The sequence below is a fragment of the Gasterosteus aculeatus genome, chromosome 1, assembly GCF_964276395.1.
Source record: "Gasterosteus aculeatus chromosome 1, fGasAcu3.hap1.1, whole genome shotgun sequence".
Taxonomy (NCBI): Eukaryota; Metazoa; Chordata; class Actinopteri; order Perciformes; family Gasterosteidae; genus Gasterosteus; species Gasterosteus aculeatus.
In genome coordinates, this window is record NC_135688.1 from 18,849,595 (window position 1) to 18,868,951 (window position 19,357).

Genomic DNA, 19,357 nt, shown 5'->3' on the forward strand with positions numbered 1-19,357 from the left:
ATTAACAATCACCCTTATTGGACTTTCTTAAATAACAGTTAGTACGTACGTGTAAGAACGTTCCTAGAGAGGCATAGTCAGGGATTACTTTTCCCAAAGATCTACTGTGTTGCTGACATGAACACCACAGAGCAAGTGCGTTGTATCTTCAAGTAACGACGGACTTCAACCTGAGACATGCGAAGGGGACATAGTCACTGTGAAGGCACTAGTCCGTTTGTGGACTTTTAAAGTGTGGAGTTTCATAGAAATAGAGACCGTTGTCTTCCTGTCCACATGTGTGTGAGCGGGCGAATGAGCTTCACATATCAGCATATCATATCTATGTAGAAGCAGGCATTTACTTATTCCACATGCAGCACTTCACTGAAAACGTTGTGTAATAATTACTTTTATTGTTAATGGTCAGAAAGAAATGATTTTAAAATAAATAGAGTACAAAAATTGTCACGTCCAATATCCTGTGTAACCTGAGTGCAGGTACACAATTTAATTTCAAATGAATGAATCAACCCTAAATCACAAAGAATCTGTGGGGCCAAACTAAGAAGCTAAAGTGAGAGAGCGTGCTACGAGGAGAGGTAAACCACAGTGTTCCCCAACTGAGCCAGAGATGCGCAGTGTTTTCCTCTTCAACCTTCTAGAAACCTTCCTCTCCGCTTGCTCTGTCTAAAGCCATCAGAAATCCAGACCAGCTGCCACAGCTGCAGCAGATGTGCTGGGACAAGTGGACACATGATCCGCGATAATGAGCCACAGCACAGCGAGATAATAACAGAAACCCGAACCCCCTCCTCGCGAACACACACCAACGCCGAACCCCACCTGTATGCACACCTGCTTTGCACACATTACCAAAAACAGGAGGTCAGATACAGCATGTCAGGAAATGCAGTCCACTTGTAATGAAGAGCAGTTGAAAGGGAGACAGAGCAGGAAAGAGAACCAAGATAACGAAGGAAAGAAAGAAAATACGGGGGGCAGAGGTGGACGTTGAAAGAGGCGGTTTTGCTGTCATTTCAAAGACAATAGAGACAGAGAGGGGGAGAGGCGCGGGTCAGGTGGTGTCGGCCTGTGCTCTGATTGGTGATTGGAACGGCAAATTAGTTGTCAAGTACCTTCAAAAGTACAGCAAACAACAGACAGATTTATCGATTCTATGAATCCAGATTAAATCCAGACCGTCACACTTGTAGTTTGAGCTGGCAGCAGCTCTGGCCTCTGTTCGGGATGAATGGATAGAGGAAGGCTCATTTGGTACGTGACTGCTGCGCCTGTCGTTACTCTGTGCAGTACGTTTCAACAACTTGTCAGGAGTCTGGCTCTTTTTTTGCTTCATTACTGTATATCTCTGGCAAATGTTTTGTGTATCTTCGTCTGTATGTTCTTCAACTATGAAGAGGCAATAATAACTGACCCTGTGCCTTGAAAGCAGTTTGGTATCAGATATATGAGGTTTCTTTGTCAGCATAATGGGGAGTTCTATAGAAATAACAAACTAAAAAACGGTGTGGAGTAGGGCTGCACGGTAAACCGGTTCAAAGGTATTAGATGTCCGTACAGTATGAATTCCTCACGGAATATCTGACGTTGCCATTTGGCAGGTGGCAGATTTTATCTTAACACGACATCAAGGAGCACTCAGTGGTTGGAGCTACTTCTCTTACGTATGTTGAGATTGAGTCATGGTTATAACTTTATAACAACAATAAATCCCCCACAACAAACACTCTGAACAGGGTAAAACACCACAACCCAACAGCTTGTGACACAAACAATTTGTAACATATAATTGTACATTTATAAAAATTACCCCGCTGAACTGCATGCTGGGTACAGCTCACAACAAGAAGTAACTCTGTTGCTACATGAAAACACAAAAAAGAGCGATACAGGAGGAACAATGAGGAGGAACCACAGATGCACCAACACAACTTTGCCCGAGAGATGAGCGGTGTCTGTTGGGAAGGTTTTTGGTTTCGGAAAATCCAACGTAAGTTACATTAGATCAGAAAATGATTCATTGCAAAGTCTGTTGATCCTCTGGTGGCAACACTAGCAGAAACAACAAGCTAACACGCTAACTAGCTTACCAACTAACACGCTAACGAGCTAACAAGCTAACTCGCCAGCCAGTTTTAAGTTGGCCAGTGAGAGGCGAACAGCTGGGTAGCCACGGCCCTTTTCGGGGTCAATGAATTAAGGTGTTTATTTGAAAAAGCAATACCGTGATATATAACGTCAGAATCTTTCTTAATATCGTGATATGTATTTTTGTCCATACTGTACAATTCATACGTAAAACCACACTACTAAAAATAATTCCCAATTTGAACTATGGTTGGAGTTTTAAACATGTGGCTAATGTTGTTAATAGAATAGAAATAAGAAATGCAACAAAGCTGCTTTGTTATGTCTCATAATAACATCCGCTTAGTCTAAAATAACTAAAGTTGGTTGATTATTTTACACATAGGACAAGGAAAATAGTTTCCTGGGTCATAGTTCTGTGTTTGTTTGAGATGTCACAGACTTTGATTCAAAATATCTTTGTGATATATCAACCAGCCCATTGTTATTCACGAGTCACCAAGTAGCAATGCTTTACCAACTGGTCCTGACCACCAAATATCAAAAGTGAGATTTATTTGTAGGACCTGAAAAATAAAGGTTGGAAAGCAAAGGGTTTTCAAAGGTCTAGCTAACTCATATGCGTCTCTGTTAGACATCTATCCCATTTTAGATACACATTAACATTGTCCAGCTACTTGATAGACTCTGCAACATGCCGCTTTAACACATGTCTCTCCCAGAAAAGGATACATTTAGCATTTATTTCTGTCTATCTACACTATGTCATTCAGCATTTAGTATTCAAATGTAATCAGAAAGCAGTTTAGTACAAATGTAACTGGATGACTAATGTTCCATCCAGCTTTGGAGCATGAAATGACGAGGGAAGTGCTACTGATGGGTATTAATACCAACCCCGACTTTATGATTCATTGTGCACAGAGTGAACCCACATCACTCATCTTTGTGCCCATGCTGTGTAAAATCACTTTAAGAATACAGGATATCCTGCTGTTCATTGGAAAATATAACAACCCTGGAAAAACGATTAGGACTAGCAAAACCTCTTAATAAGGTCGACAAGAATTACACTTAAACACATATACACCTACAGCCCTAAGGAATAATAATACATTTTATATGAAAACAGAACTTAAATTAACACTTCTTTTAACAGCCTGGGGACAACATTAATTCATATCTAAGAAATGTGTTTCTCCTCTAATTCTCCTCTGTTCATCGAAAAAGGATGGACCAATGCTTATGTAGAAGACTAAAGGCATCAACCCGTCTCCGTGGGACAGCAGAAGACTCGTGGTAATTTCATGAATGGATTGAGCACACGATGCTGCGCGGAAGGACTCCAAATGGTATCTTCTTTCTTTATGAGCCGAAACAGTTTGATCCCTGTTCATAATCATATAAACATACACAGAACATTTCTTTTTCAATATGAACAGACCCTGATGTGTAAAGGCCTTTGTTACTCGTGGAGATTTTGTGGTCACATGACTAATTACTAGACCGTGATTACGATCCATACGAAGCCAATGCTTCAGCCAATGGTGCTCTTGGGCAATGAAAGCAAAGCTTTGCTGTCCGTCAAACAGTCAGCCCTGGTCTCCCGTCGATATTCCATCGTACATACATACATACATACATACACAGACACATATCATTTTATCAATGCTAGTGTTGGCGTTTATTACTTGTCTGCCTCTGTCTGCCTGGACTGATAAGAGGAAACAGGGAGGAAAATTGGTGTGTGTGTGTGTGATGTGTGTGCGTGTTGGGCAGCAGAGGGATTTAACCAGGGATAGGAGATGGATGGGCACCCGGTGACAGTTGGGGGTTGACTTAGCGACCCACAGCCAAATTACTTTCTGGGAAAAATACCGAGCCGAGCTTAAGATAGCTCCATAGTTGCTGGGGCTGGAAGGGAAGAGTGAGAGACATGCGATGAGGGATGTGGAGGTGATGGAGAGAAAGAGGGAAAGGAAAGACGAAATGGATAGAAGGTGAGGGAAAGAAGGAAGGTCAGTAAGGAAGGAGGAGGACATGAATACCTAGGAGAGGGAACAAAAGGAGGAAAGCATTTGGGGATTAATAGACAGACGGTTTGGTTGGAAAGGAGGACAATCAGCAAGGGATCAAGCGGATGAGTATTAAGAGAATACAGAGGGGAAACACAGTGGGAGGGACCACAGAGATTCATGTATTGGTTATACCCAGAAAATTTCCCGATCCTACTGAAGACGGATGTCTCCTTATTCACTCTGGAACACAGCCTGGGTCTGCTCAGTCTCCAGCTCTGACTCCATACTGGAGAACAGTTATTATAGTAAAAGGAGGCTTGGTCCAGAAAGATTTTCTAAAGCTGCCACGGTAATGTAGTTATCAATCTTGACCCGTATAGTGGATCCACACTACTGTCTGTGGGGAAAAAGTTTTTCATTCGTACTGCATTGGCAGTTTGGCAACGGAAGTGACTAAACAAGCTGTCTTGCTAGATGTGTGTGCTATTAGTGAGTGGGTAGAATATATTAGAAAGTGCCCTTATATTTACTGGTCAGACATTAACACCATGTCCTACACTAATAAGAAAGAGCCAGCATTAAAAGTCACATATGTTTCAACCACATGTCAAATTCCATGAGAGGGACTCATCCATTATCCATACCAACCATTTACTTAATTCACTGCCAGCATTTGGTTGAAACTCAACGTTACAGTCACTTTTTAAACTGAAACACAGTTTGCTCTGAAACAGGCCTGATCCTGTCAGCATTCTAGAAAACTTGATCCTGGTTATCAGGAAGAAAGCAGAAATGTAACTTTAATCTGACATTTTGGTTCTGTTAACTGCTTAGTAAGTTAAAAGTTTAATGCTAACTTTAAATGCTAACTTGTCTGGGTGAAAGGCCACTGAAAAAGACAAACTTGCACATTTTGTTTTAAATTACGTCAGCTTTAATGACCATAAAGCAGGGGAACTTTTCAGTTGTTGTGATTTGTTTTTACTGCCAATCACCTGAATGAGGTCACTAGGAAGTTCGGTTTTATAGTTATCCTGGTGCCTATGTTTCCTGAAGGCACCACGGCTGAGGAAGGTTGTCTGTCTTCTTCCTTTTGCTCTCATGACACTACGCCCCTCCCGACTGATGCCAGCCCCCTAAGCGAGATCACGGCCAAAACTCAGAAAAAGAAGAAATACAATCTGAAATTGAAGATCTGAAACTCAAAAATAGATTGGAAACTCCAAATATAAAATCTGTTACCTTTTGTAACAGCACGCCTAGAGTGAAACAAAGTATGACTAACTCTTAGAGCAGTACCCTTCTGCAGTCACGTTAAATCTGGTAACAGATTTCTCAAAGCAGTTGCAATCCTTTCAATTGTATTGAAGCAGGAGTCAACCTCAGATTCCCGTACATTGGCACCTTCAACCTGACATTCCCATTGGATCCACAGAACTCTGGGGAAAAAGGATTAAAACGTTGCTGGGGGAGCCTTGGGTTCAACCATTTCTCCCAGAGGTGTAGCAGGTGCAACCTTATTGTCTGAAACAGAGAAAGCACTTGTTCGAACAAAATAAACCTTATCAAAGGAAACTTCAGCCTTAGACTGGGTCAAATCAAAAGGGACTACAAGGACCTTTAGCTCTGCTATTTTTTCCAATAGTCTGTTTTTCTGTTTTATTTTTTCGAAATTCGCATTTTATGCAGGAACTGCATTTTCTAGTAAAAGTAACATTATTTTACTCCTGTGTGTGTCTTTCCTGTGCTTTTCAAAACACAGTGTTGATACGGTTTGGCTCATAGCTGTTACAATATATATATATAATATAATAATAATACAATCTACTCACAACCCCCTCAGAAAAGGCTACATATTTCTGAGTGCACGTTGATGTGTGGGTTACCTTACTCCTCTTAAGAGTGATTGTTTCTATAGCTGTTTCAATTCAGTGTGTTGCACCCTTGTAGGACCCAGCCTTCGTGGTAGACCTGGGCTGGGTGCTCCAACAACCGCGTAGGCTGAAGCAAACGGTCTCTGAAATGGATCAGTCTGGCCTACGGGGGGAAATTCCTGCTTCCCTCATCAGCTTTACCTGCTCCTGTTGCTGCACTTGATGCTGCACTTTTACAATAGTAAAAGCCTTAAACCAGAAAAACATAAAATACACATAGAGAAGGTAATCCTTTTATTATTTCATTTAATTTAGTTAAGTTAAGTTATGCTTCCTCTCCAGAGGATGGTATATTTCAGGCTTTCAACATTTTCTGGTCATTTTAAATAAATAAATCAGTCAAGCCCTCTCTTTTCAGCTAAAAGTAATCTTGCTATTTTAAGGCAGTGGAACTCAATCAATACTGTCAATAAAAACCACAACAGCAAACACATTTATTTACACATTTTTTTTCTTGCACAGGATACAGCTATTTTAACTGTTGTTTTAACTGTAACATTAAGATATTACATAATATGTCCAAGCTACAGAAGCTGAATCACCACACACATCGTCCTCCCTTCAGCTTGAATTGAATAATTTGGTACATGACGAAATGCAATTGCCAGAATTTGGCACAAAATTATCCAAAAAACAAAACTCTGGAATTCTCACCTAAACCGTAAAAACTCGTCATTCACTTTATCGAAATCGATCTTTGCACCAAGAATTTTTAAATATTGTGTTATTATCTGGTAGAGGTTTGGAGTCTCAATATTACAATCCCAAAGGGATAATCATCCTGAAAGTGCTTTATATTTAAGGTGAGTTTGAAACGTATTTATTTGTGCCGTGTTCCATCTTCATTTGCTCTTAACCTGCGAAATTTACTTCCCTATCTGGATAAAACCTCACATCATTTTTTTGTTATAGGAGATAGGAGACGTTGTTGAGAGAGAAACTATTTTCTATGCAAAACCGATGCGTATCCGATAAGGGGGTAGGGTCTCTCCCTGTGTGTGTCATTACAAGAGCTTCCCTGTGTTTTGTTGATACAACCATGTGAGTGAGCTCTGATACGGTGGCTACAGTCGATAGCAAAAAGGTTGTCACAAAAGCACTGTTGCCCTTTCCTACGCTGATAGCGCTGTCTGCACCGTCAGCCACGAGCCGACTGGTCAGCAGTTGCCATGTTGAGGTAATAATAACAATAATATAAACCTTCTGATATGTTTTAATCCAGTGATACAAATGAGAACCCTGTGCCTTGTTCATGTTTACCAACCCACAGTGCAGTCAAGATGAGCTTCAAGCCTGTGCCATAAATGTTCAGTCCGTTCGACAACCAGGATGCAACTATGTACAGTAGTATTCTTTGAACCAGCAGAAACCTCTCAGTTTTAAAAGAGCATAACAAGATATCTGCTGCTCAGTAAAGTACAATACAGGGAAGACTCTAAGCTAACAAACCTGGGATTTAAACAATGCAGAATTCAACATGCTTAAAACGTCTGTGTGGAAGGAAAGAAATGCATTCATCAACCTCTGTGTTGACAATACGTTTCAGTAACCAAGACTCATTTTCTCCAACAAAAACCCTCTACGTGGCCTTTTTATTACAGATCAACTCACTCACTGATTCCATGATGCGCAGCGCTGCGTGCATGAGCATATGTTCTCTCCAGAGCTTCTTAGGAAGACTTTGCATGTGTGTATTGAATCCGCCTGTGAGTAAATCAGGCCTCTACAAGCAGATCATGTTTCCTTGCATGGGCTGTTGATTAAAGCTGCTGACTAAACAGCACACTTATTGACGTAGAGGGAAAAGAGCTTCCTGGAAACCCAATCTGATGAGGAAGGCGCCTGCTGTGGGTTTAAAAGGCCTGGAGTCCCTTTTAGATGTCTCGGCTATTATCTCTCATATAGCGGCAGGTTTAAGTGATTGAAGATTCATGGGTAGTTGATCCCTAATTATGAAAAAAGAACGATTTTTTGACTCGCTCTCATCCATTCTGACTTACTGTACATCAAAAGCTTCTTAAATGTGGAAGGATTTTTTTTAAATTTCCTTTTTGGTAATGAACTAACTATTTGTTAAACTGTGTTGAATCACAAAGGGTAATGAAACTGATTACTCCAGGCATCATCGTGTCTGCATCACCATGAGAATGAGATCTTCGTGTGTTTTTATATGCAGTTGAGTTTCACTTTTGGCCGTTTACAGTCCTCACTTCACTGGTCTGCCTAACTTTCTTTGAGCACAATTAATAGAATCTTTAGTGTCGCCCCCATCGCCACAACTGCAAATGCTAAACATCAGAAAGGTAAGGACCTGATGGGTGGCCCTGTGAGAATGAATGGATGTACAATGTCTAATTTATGACTTGGTTAGTGAAATAAGTACACAACTGCATATTTGTATCTGCACATTGTCACACGTAACATCTCAATTGTACGAAAAAAAGAAAATGGCTAAATAAGTACCAATATCAATAGAAAATATATTAAAAAAGACACGTATGAATAATAAAACATATGTACTCAAACATATATATTCTAAGATCATGTCGAAGCTCCAATGCGCCAAAGAGAGGCTCTTAAGAATGTAATCAGAGATTAAAACTCTTCTCTCCGAGTAAAAGGGTATTTCCATTTTTTCCTTGACCTTGACAGTTTTGTCGGCAGGATTTCTGTTGTTTGCAGCTCTATTGTTAGAATGTCAGAATGTTCGATTCTGTACCTAAATAAAAACATTGGGGGACTAATTATACTCTAAAATGTGTATACCTGTATAGTGGAGTGTTTTGGAACATGCATCTTTCTACTGTTGTGCTCCTGCGAATGGGCTGAAATAATCACAAAACTGTTTGTGGTGTTTCTTCAGTAAACATATTTACTACAATGAGTTACATACAATTACAATATAGACAATATTAACAGAATAATTGGCATCTCTACATTCATGCATTAATAAAAGGTGGATTCCTGAAATAGCTGCATCACTGACCTAACAGGTTGAACTTAGCTAACAAGCTAATTAGCGCTAACGCCACAAGTGCAGATGAACTTAACACTGCTCTGTATTAACTTATTCCACAAAACTGGACTAGTCAGGGAATCATTCCAACCATTTCATAACTTTAGACTAATATTGATACCCGTAAATGGGAAATGTTGCATATTTGAAAGTAAGTGCTGCTGTAAAAGCAATAGATGAATTCAAAAAGTAATAAGGAAGCAACCACTAAGTTGAGCCATACGGTATAAATACAACACATCACAATCTGCAGTGAGCTATTATTCTTTTAAAACTGCCAAACCACGCAAAATAAGAGATATGGACTCAATCTTATGTTTACTTATTTTTTATTTTAAATGATTTATTATAAATGATAACCGTTGAAATGAAATAGTTCATCCTGAACTGGTTGTCTGCACTTGTCGAGTTGGTTGCTAGGGAATATGCTCTGGTCATCACAGGCTGGCGCTACATTGATTTGCATACATTATTTGGCTATTCCTTTCCATGTTTTGGCATTTATTAATCCCCCACAGTCAAGCGTCACAATGACTTTAATAACTGCCTGTATTAGCTTTAGTTCCAGATTCATGTGAGCGCATATCACACTCTGTCTTTTGTCAAAGTCACAGTTTGCTAATCGCGCGCAGAGGCATTGGTTTGTACTTCTGAAGCCATGATAATCTTTACAACATGATGTTAGACCCCCATGCTGTCCGTTCCTATAGCTTCCTGATCGTCTACTGTTCAATATGGAGGAGAGATTTTTGCATTGGAAGTAAAACAAACAGGCGCGACGTACAGCGGATAACTCTGCAGAGGAATTTCTCCACGTGACAAACAGAAGGGGGTTGGTGGCAAACGGTTTGAAAAACGTTCTGGCTAAATGTGGGGAGATGGCACTTGGCCGTCAAATGAGAAAAAATCTAAAATAGACTTTTTTCTAAAGTGATTACTCGTTAATTTATAAGATTTAGTCTTTAGAAAAAAACAAACACTTTGAATCGTAATTAATCATGATTAATTCATTTTAAAATGTGAGATTAATTAGTTCATTTGTTTTGGTCTATTGACAGCCCTAGTTATTATTTATATGTAACCAGGTAGATCATTTGAGTACCTGATATTTTTTTTTTATTTAATCAGAGCAGTTTTACCTAGATATGCTTTTCAGATATGCTGATTGATGCCACTTAAAAGGTTATTTCTGGGAAATGCAGATTAACAGTTGGGGAAAGGAGAATAAAACCCACCCCCTTCCAGGACGAAGAATTGATGAACAAAGTGAGAAAATATCGGTGTGAGGGAGTGCTAGCTGTTTTACAAATTAATTCAGACCACCAAGTGCAAACTGGTAAAACTGTTTACTGTCCGGTCTGAGACTGCACTTATGCAGCGGGAGGGAGATGTAAGGAAGGATCTTGAAAGGAACCAACTGAAGGCACGATGAGACCATTCAAGGATACTTTTACCATTTCAATTGATAATATTTCAATAAAAGCATAGTCGATGTTGTCGGGGATTTTACTTCAAAATATGTTATTTTCATACGGTTCAAGATAATTGTTGAAATCAAACCATTCAGTGTCTACATTTGCTTTGTGTGTCTTCTAACCTCTACCAACAAACCTAGACCGCGGCCCAATAATAATTTGAATATCCTGCGGACACTACGGGGGTTGTATATCTGAACAACATTCAAAGCCTAACATAAAGACTCTAAAACAGACGGAGAGTGTGCAATTGTTGGGGATCGAGTCAAAATAAACTGTGAGGGGTCAGGACTTCGACTCAGGTGCAGAGCAATAAGGCAACAGAAAATTCTTTCAAGGTTTGGAATCTTTTACTAGGTGAGTAAACTAATGCAAAACAAAGGGGGCACAGGCAAAGGCGGAATCCACACGCTCTTGTAGAAAACAAAAAGGAAGAGAGCCTGGCAACAAAGTAGAAACAAGATTACAAAAACAGCACTGGGAATTTAACAACAAACATGTACCTCTAGGAAGGACAAAAGATAACCTGACACAGACAAGTGGGGGAACTGAGGCTTAAATACAGGTGGGGTGATTGCAAACTAAACTCAGCTGTGGGGGGAAACTAGATACATGAAGTGCCGTGGTTACAAAAATAAAACAGGAAGTTAATCTTCACAGTCTCTTCGAGTCGTCACATAAACTACCATGAGTGTGTTGACATTAACGATAAACTCATCATCCTCCCCTGAGATTGTTTTCCTTCATTGTCATTATTAATATTGTTTTCTACTTTTTTGTAACCGTCCATGTGTTTTTCAAGTAATAGAGATTTGGTAATTTAATTCAGTCGCAGCTAATCATCAGGACGATTTTGTATTTTTATTCTTGTTTTGAAGCTATTACAGCTGCCCTTTTTTGTTTATTTATTTCCACAAATGGTGCTTCAGCTTTGTTGTGGTTTTATCACATTGTTTAATTACCTGACTTGTATCAGGTAACGCAAACTAAATTACCAAAGAGTTAACGATGAACATCCCTGCAGGCCTGAAGCCAATTTGAGTTAATGACTTTTGAAAATGGGATTTCTTTAAATAAAACATATAAACACACATATTACAATGCATACATCCAACTATTTCCTCGTCCACCTACACCCACACAAATCAGAGGAAAATTCCAGCTTCAGGCGGTTTTGTAGGCACAACGTTATCAGCCTGTGTGTGTTTGGTCCTTTGTGAAGAAATGCAACTTCGGTTAGCAGTATCTTGTGTTTCCTCAAACACCTCAGGAGAAACACAAGAGAGCAAATGTGAATAATCAACTGCAGGTTACAATGTGTAGGAGGACATGACGAAGCTAGTGGAGTCTTTTTTTGAGAAAAGTGACTGTCATGCCGCTTACTCACAGCGTATCTTTTTCATCTGCAGGAAACTACATCTCTCTTCTTGTTTGGGTTTTTTTTTCTGTGTGATTGTTGAATGCTGGAGTAAGTGTCAACTTCTCCACCTCTCAGTGATACCTATCAAGGCTTTCTCTTTGCTTATAAAACGTAAAAAAGAACCAGTGAATCATCCTGTACTCACCGGATAGATGTGTACACATTCATCTATCCGGTGAAAAGCTAACTGCATCAATAGCTCAGGGGTCCTACTGGCTAGCAGGCAAAAGACCGGACGCTTCCTACAGCCCGTTTTGTGGTCTAAATGGCTGTACTGGATTCATCTCAGACCTTTTAGACAGCTGTATCTAGCTCACTATTTTCAGAAACCCCCCAGGGAACCTCCTGTCTCCTTTAAGCTGCGTCCACTTCAGTTTAATACAGATCTGTCCTGATTATATAGTCCAAAGGACAGTAGACTGATTGATGCCACTTGAAAGAAAGTGTGGTCCATTCACACTTCTTGGTAAAACTATAGGTACCACTGACTCTGGATCTTCGCTTCGCCCTTTCTCCTTGTCCTGATCGGAAAGTTTGAAGAGAAGCAGAGCGGGCCCAGTTTGGGGGAATGAATAGAAAGAGAGAGGGAGGGATGTGACAGCAGGAAAGAGGCTTAAGGAATACTAATGAATTAATGATGCAACATGTTGACATTTCTTTCTTTCTCCTTCACATCCCTGCCTTCACCCCCACCTCCTCCTCCTCTTCCCTCTGTCTCAGCTCTCCTGCAGGAGGGTGCCCTTGTTGGCTTGTCATTCTGTTGTAACCCTGAGGCCAGTTATGTGACCGGAATGAGAATTCAACATAATAGGAAAGACTCCGAAGGACTTCCTGCATCCCAGAGAAACTCAGGTAGGACGTATGTGATGGAATTCCAGAAGCTTGATGCTCGTATTTTGTGTGTGCATTGCATTCATAATGGTGTCATTCTGATACGAAAGCATCTGGTGAATGTTGAGGGTTTGATTGAGGCTGGGTAGACTTGGTTGTCTTGAAAGTGTGGCAGGTAACGAGCCAGCAATTACATATTTCTAATACAGTAGCTGGTAAATACGGGGGAAATGTTAGTGATTTGACATTTTTCTTTCCGTTTTTTGTAGTAATGGTTACTGAAAAATGATTATACCAGGATGCTGTACTGTTAACAACAATAAGCTGTTTGCAACCATCCATGAAATCTTGCATGTTGCATACTTTCAAGTGGGGGAGTTTGTAAAAATATTATCCACTTTGGTCACATAGGTCCCCCCTTAAGAGGACGCTGCAATTCTGGTTATAACCAGGTACCAAGACCAATTTCTGCAGTTTCCAATTTGCAGTATCTAGTCTACAGTGGTTGCAAAAAGAAGTCAAGTTGTATAGAATTTCTATTATTAGAAAATTACCCTACTTCTCTATCGATTTATTCCCTCAGTAAACATATTTTTGAGTCTTTGGTTTCAATCTCTAGTTTCAACTTGTTTTCAATACAGCATGATGTTAATTTAGTAAATGATTCCATTTGAAGTTAATTAGATCATGTTTTAGGGCACGGTTACTGCATTGACAGGTTGCTCCAGGGGCGTATGTGTCGTTTCTACGCCACTCTCCTGCAGGATGTAAGTATGTTAACTGGTATCTTCTATTGATTGGTTGGAAAAAAAGAGATGGCGACGGCAAAATTGCTTCAAAAAGACACAAAGCAATGGGCGACTCCAAGATGATTACGTCCTCTTCCTACGTCCAGTCTAAACGTAGAACCGAGTTGAGGATTACTGCATCCACTGTGCACACAGCGGGGTATGAGGGTATTATCCGCAAGGGTTGCAATGGGCAGGACCAACCCTACTGACTCATCCACAGCTTATAGAACTGGGTTTTACTCTTGCTGAAAAGTCCTTGTAAAGAATCTGATCTTGTTCAGTACTACAGAAGCGTGCCGAAATAACAGCTGAAAGAGGAAAATCTGGGGTGAAACTGAGACTTTTTCCTCCTTTTGGGTTTTTTAATGCTGCATAGTTTGCATTATGTTATTGTTTCAAGAATACTAGTAGGCTATTGACTTTTCCTATGTTTTAAAGTTATGTTTTTAGCTGATGAAAACACATCTTGTCAGGGATGCGGGGAGCAGGCAGGACTCAAATGCAGAGTTCGATTAACAAAAGAAGACTTTAATAAGCAAAAAGCAAAAGGCCAACGGGCAAAAACACACACAGGAACTGGGGGCAAAAAGGCAGGCAGGAACGAGAGGCAGGCAGGACGATTGACAATGACGCGACAAGTGACAGGAGACACACACACAGCTGAAATACACTAAGGAGGTGCAGGTGATTGGACACAGGTGGAAACAATCAGACAATCACAGACGATGACAGGACAAGGCAGGAAGTGAAGTTACCCAGGGAGACAGGAAGCAGAAAACTACAAAATAATACAGGAAATAAACCACACCGTGACACATCTGTAAATTCAACTTTGAGTCAACGCCAATATCTGGCCAATAGCGAGAAGCATTTTGTTATTTATAAAAACCTGACCAACACATATTTTGGATGTCTATCTGTAAAGATTAAAGGAACTTGTGGAGTGAGCCTTATTTTAAAATGGCATAACTCGGCATCTGTAAATTACAGCAACTGTGCCCTCCAACACTTTATGACTTGAACATAATGAAATTGGAGAAAAAAAACAAAAAACTTAAAGCAATCCCCTTTAAAACATCCCAAATCAAAATAAGTATGTTTGCTTATTTGTTTAAGTAACAAACGTAAATGAAAATACATCAATTTTGACTGCTGGTTTCATGCTGTAAACACTATTGTGTTGTTGCATCACAGGAAATGTAGTTTTTTCTTGCATCCTTAGTAGACAGAGCGTCTTTTGCATCCTCCAACTTTGTAACAAAACATGTGATACATGGCAGGCGGGCTCTTTTAATAATGTAGCGACTAACTTCATATTCAGTGAGTGTGGCCCCAGAGGGGGACGGCTCTGGACTTGTGTCCCTCTCAATGCGGTCTGTCGGGTCCGTCCCACAGTGCAAAGCTCCTGATGTGCTTAGTATTCAGGTGCTGAGAGGGGGGGGCGCTCAGTCAACATGTGTGGCTCGATCATGATTGCACATCTGGTTGACGGAAAAGCAAAACACACACACACACACACACACACACACACACACACACACACACATACTGTCCTCCCATATAGAAATATACAGACGTGCACACATACACGCACACACAGACACACACACACACACACACACACACACACACACACACACAAACCAACACTGCCGCTGCAAATCTAATTGTGTGCCATTTCTTCTGAAATCCGTTCCTTCCGATCTGTAATCTCCATCTGATTGAAGCAGAACCGGCTAGATGAAGGGGTTCAGCTCTCAGCCAATCACTGAGGGAGTGTGTGTGATTGGATCCATTTCAATTTTCTACAGAATTTGTCACGCATATTTATGCACACAGGAAGCGTGCTCATACACTCTCAGTTGGAGCGAACTTCTGCTAAAGTGGCATGCTAAAGACCACTTGATATTAATTCTGCAGGAGATTAAAAAAAAGCAGCAGCAGTATGGAAGCCCAACATCCGCCAACCATCTCAGCAGGTAACATGTATGAGTGGAAGAGGAGGCAATACATTTGTGAAAAAAATGTCATCCATTGGTTTGGGGCCGAAATTTATTAAATCAGAGGTCACTGACTGGCGGTCCGTATCCGCACCCAGAAGCCGTCCCATCCAGACCCGGACCGAAAGCCCAAACAGACGGTAGTGATTCAAAACCTGATGGGGCACTTTTCAATCTACGCAGCTTTGCTAGTTATTACCATAGTGGCTGAAAGCACAGGCCAGTGGCATTCAAGTTAAGCCATCCCACGTGATACCACTCGACCAATTGAGTCTTTGCATTGCAAGCAGGATAATGTCGTCTCACAGTGCAAACAGTTTGGAGGGCTAGCGGCAAATTCCAAACAAAAAGACCGACCCGTGAGACGGAGAAAGCAAGAGACGGGTGAAAAAAATAAGGAACAAATGGCGGTCTTCAGACATTGAGAAAATTGGAAAGCAAAACTAGAGCATTTAATCCAGAATTGACGGGCTCGTTTCCGTTCATACTTCCCACTGGGGCACTAAAGCCTTGTGTCATATGCTTAGAAACTGTTCAAATCCCAGCAGGACAAGCCAGAGCTCAATTCTCCCACTGAGCGAAAAAGTGGGGGAGTGGGATATATACACTATACAACTGTTCAAATGTGTTTTAGATGTATTATTTATAATTGGCTGAGACTGTCAAGTCCAAATGTGAAACAGAAAAGGGGAAATTCAAGCTTTTCTTCCATGTATTTATTTTTTCTGAATTGAAGCACTATTTGAAGATGCACAATTTAATTTAATTATTTTTTTTAAAATGCAGCCTTACTTTTATTTGCAGTCATACATGTATGTATGCAGTTCTTTGTTACGCGACAATACATTTTGTACAGTTTTCTAATCATACTGACCTTTCATTTGTCAGTCGAGTATTGATTACATGCATGTTGATACAATGTTCCGGACCTTTGCTTCTAGAATTTTTTGCTGATTGGGCCTCTTTACATTTTAAACAGCTCCAATATGGAGCAATTTGAATTGACTTTTAGAACTAAGATGTCATAAACATAACAAGTAGTATCATTTGGAGATTGTTCTAGTGGGGAAGCATGTCTGCCCAGTTCCATTGAATACAGTGAATTTGATATCCTTAACTACAGACCCCTTTTCCGTCTGTTTTCCTTGGATTAGACACCCCACTTCTCTGTTCTCCATATGCCTTTCAATATGAGTCATTAAGTTTATGGATATGACTTGGATTGAGATAATCATTTCAAACGGAGCATGATATTTTTGCATCAAGCAATTGATTTTTTTTTTTGTGTAAAGATATTTCACTCAAAATGTTCGCACTCTTTTAAAAAGTGTTAATTGCCGTAAATTTAATGGTAATGCAAACATGGTTCCTTTTTCATTTGGAACCATTTCTTCTTTATTTCAGCGAGTGCGACCTCCAGTTGACACAGCATCACCGGCACTCGGCATCCCCCCCCCCCCATTGTGTGACTCTAGCCGGTTCCTGTAAGTCTGTAGATGATGCTCTGAACGAATGAGCGTCGCCTCTATGGGTCCATGAAACGCATGGGGCAGGATGTAGCCTCGTATGCGATTACTGCAGTGAGCATTATGCTAGTTTACATTCTCCAGATTTCAACAGTTGGAAGTTGGATTCAGGAGTCGATAAGAGATGAGATCAAGAAGACACATTGATGGAGGAAGGCTGCTGCTATGTACTCATGATAAGACACCAAAATGTTGTTGCCTGAGATCCATTGTTTCTATAAACTCAATTTCACGTAATCTTACAGTAATATGTTGATATTGTGGGACACCTTTGATTGTAAATGATAAAGGGTCCTTTCAAACTTAAAAACGCATACAGAAATACGTTTAACTTCTAAAAAATAAAGTTTAGCCCATCTGACTCCAAGCTATCCATAGTGCAGTTGACACAATGCAGAAACCAACAGTGTCCATCAGGCTGTTACCCGCCGTCTCTGGATGAAATACATTGTGTTTCCAAGCTTTCTGATTTCCCATCATTTTGGGAATCTAAGCAGAGAGCTCTCACCATGGAGGCCCCTGTGGAAGCCTGATGAATTGTGTCTACACTGGTGGACGTGGTGCTTTACGCTTCATTCACTCTCTGAGGAGCAGAACTCTCCCGCTGTCTCTTTACGGTGATTCACATCCCTGCCGCTGCTTACAGTCACCGTCATTTATCAAGTAGGCAGTTGATATTTAATCTTTATCTGCACCACAGACAGGTTAGAACAAGAAACAGGTGACCTTTGACTTTCTCTCCACACCTGGCTTTCAGGCCCCATTTCTCTCTGTCCGTCCTAACGTTACATTACATGTCATTTAGCTGGTGCTTTTTATCCAAAGTGGCTTAAATTGCATTTTTAAACCCATGGTTTCTAGATTTTGCCCAGGGAGCAGTTAGGGGTTGGGTGTCTTGCTCAGGGACACTTCGATATGGGACATGGAGCAGCCGGGGTTCAAACCGCCAACCCTGCAGCTCCCGGCCACCCTCTCTACTCCATGCGCCACAATCACTTCCAGTTCGCCTGCCTTTTGCTGCTCGCTGGTAGATTTTATTGCGTTTGATTGAACGTATGCACACGGTCCAAAATCAACTCCAAATGTTCTCCAAAAGAATTTGCCAATTTTTCAAAAAAATCAATAAAAAGTTTCTGAAGTTCTTTGGATGGCAGAGGAAAACCGTAGTAGGTAAAAAATAACGTCTCGTCTCTCATTTGTAATAACCGCTTGATTCCTGTTACCTGCCTTCTTTTTGTATAACCTAAAAAGCAGGCAAAGGGAGACTTTTGTGCAACATTTTTTCTAATGCAAAAGAGAAATATACCATTATCTTGACAGCCCGTGAATATTTTTCTTTATTTTTGTTTGCTGCTAAGGTAACATGTGGCTCACATGACATGTGTCTTCCCATTTAGTCACTTTCCTTTGACAAGTGACCAATTTCCCATCTTGAGAGAACCTCCCAAAGAATAAGAACCAACAATTTCCACTTTTAACATTGACAGGTGCAATACATCACATATTGAGGAATATGTGGGAATTTGTACATAAATTCTGGGTTGAAAATTAATGTAGATTTACGTTCTCTGCAAAGTATCCTGATTACAGTGCATTCAAACAAAGCATGGACTCTAAAAAAGGGTTATAGAGACCTTTTCTTATCCGGGCCACCTTTCAGTATCGTATAATTGCTGGATTATTTTCAAAAGGGCTCCTTGTTTCTTTCCTTTCTTCTTCCCATCCCTCCACCATAATAATACATTCTGATTGTATGGTGCTTTTCAAAGTACCTAGAGACACTTCACATTAAAATCATCAAATATACAAAAGAAAGCTATCCACTAAAAACAAAACGCAGTTCTGAAAAGGGGGGGGTTTGATTTGTGATTTGATCATCTTTCTTTGATCTTCTTCCTCAAGCTTCTGTTAACTTTCTGTGAGCTTCTCACTTCCAGTGCCTTCCAATTGCACTTCCAATTGCTCTCTCTCTCTCTCTTTCTTTCTGCTTGCCCCTGGCAGATGATAATAATATTAATATCAGTAGAGAGTGCTACGGTCAAAGACGCCGATGAATACTAATAATGAGACATGTACTGCTTGGAGAGATAGGAGAGCTTTACACCGCACACATAGCCAGCCTCCTGTGCGCTTCAGTGTTGGATGTAATCTGCACAAAGCTTGTAATACATGTTACACATTTTTATGCATAGACGGTTGGTGTGCATTAATGGGCTTTTGCAAGTTAAACACTGCGCATTCATCTTTTTCAACAC

At 40.4% G+C, this 19,357-nt stretch overlaps 1 protein-coding gene across 2 annotated transcripts in view; it reads left to right on the top strand.

Moving 5' to 3' along the window:
* The window catches only part of LOC120833097 (leucine-rich repeat and fibronectin type III domain-containing protein 1-like protein), a 278,724-nt gene that overhangs the window by 82,415 nt on the left and 176,952 nt on the right, over window positions 1–19,357 (top strand). For both annotated transcript variants that reach the window (XM_040200055.2, XM_040200217.2), the window contains one exon: window positions 12,675–12,806. The gene's annotated coding sequence lies outside the window, so the exon portion shown is untranslated. The remainder of the gene's footprint in view (window positions 1–12,674; window positions 12,807–19,357) is intronic.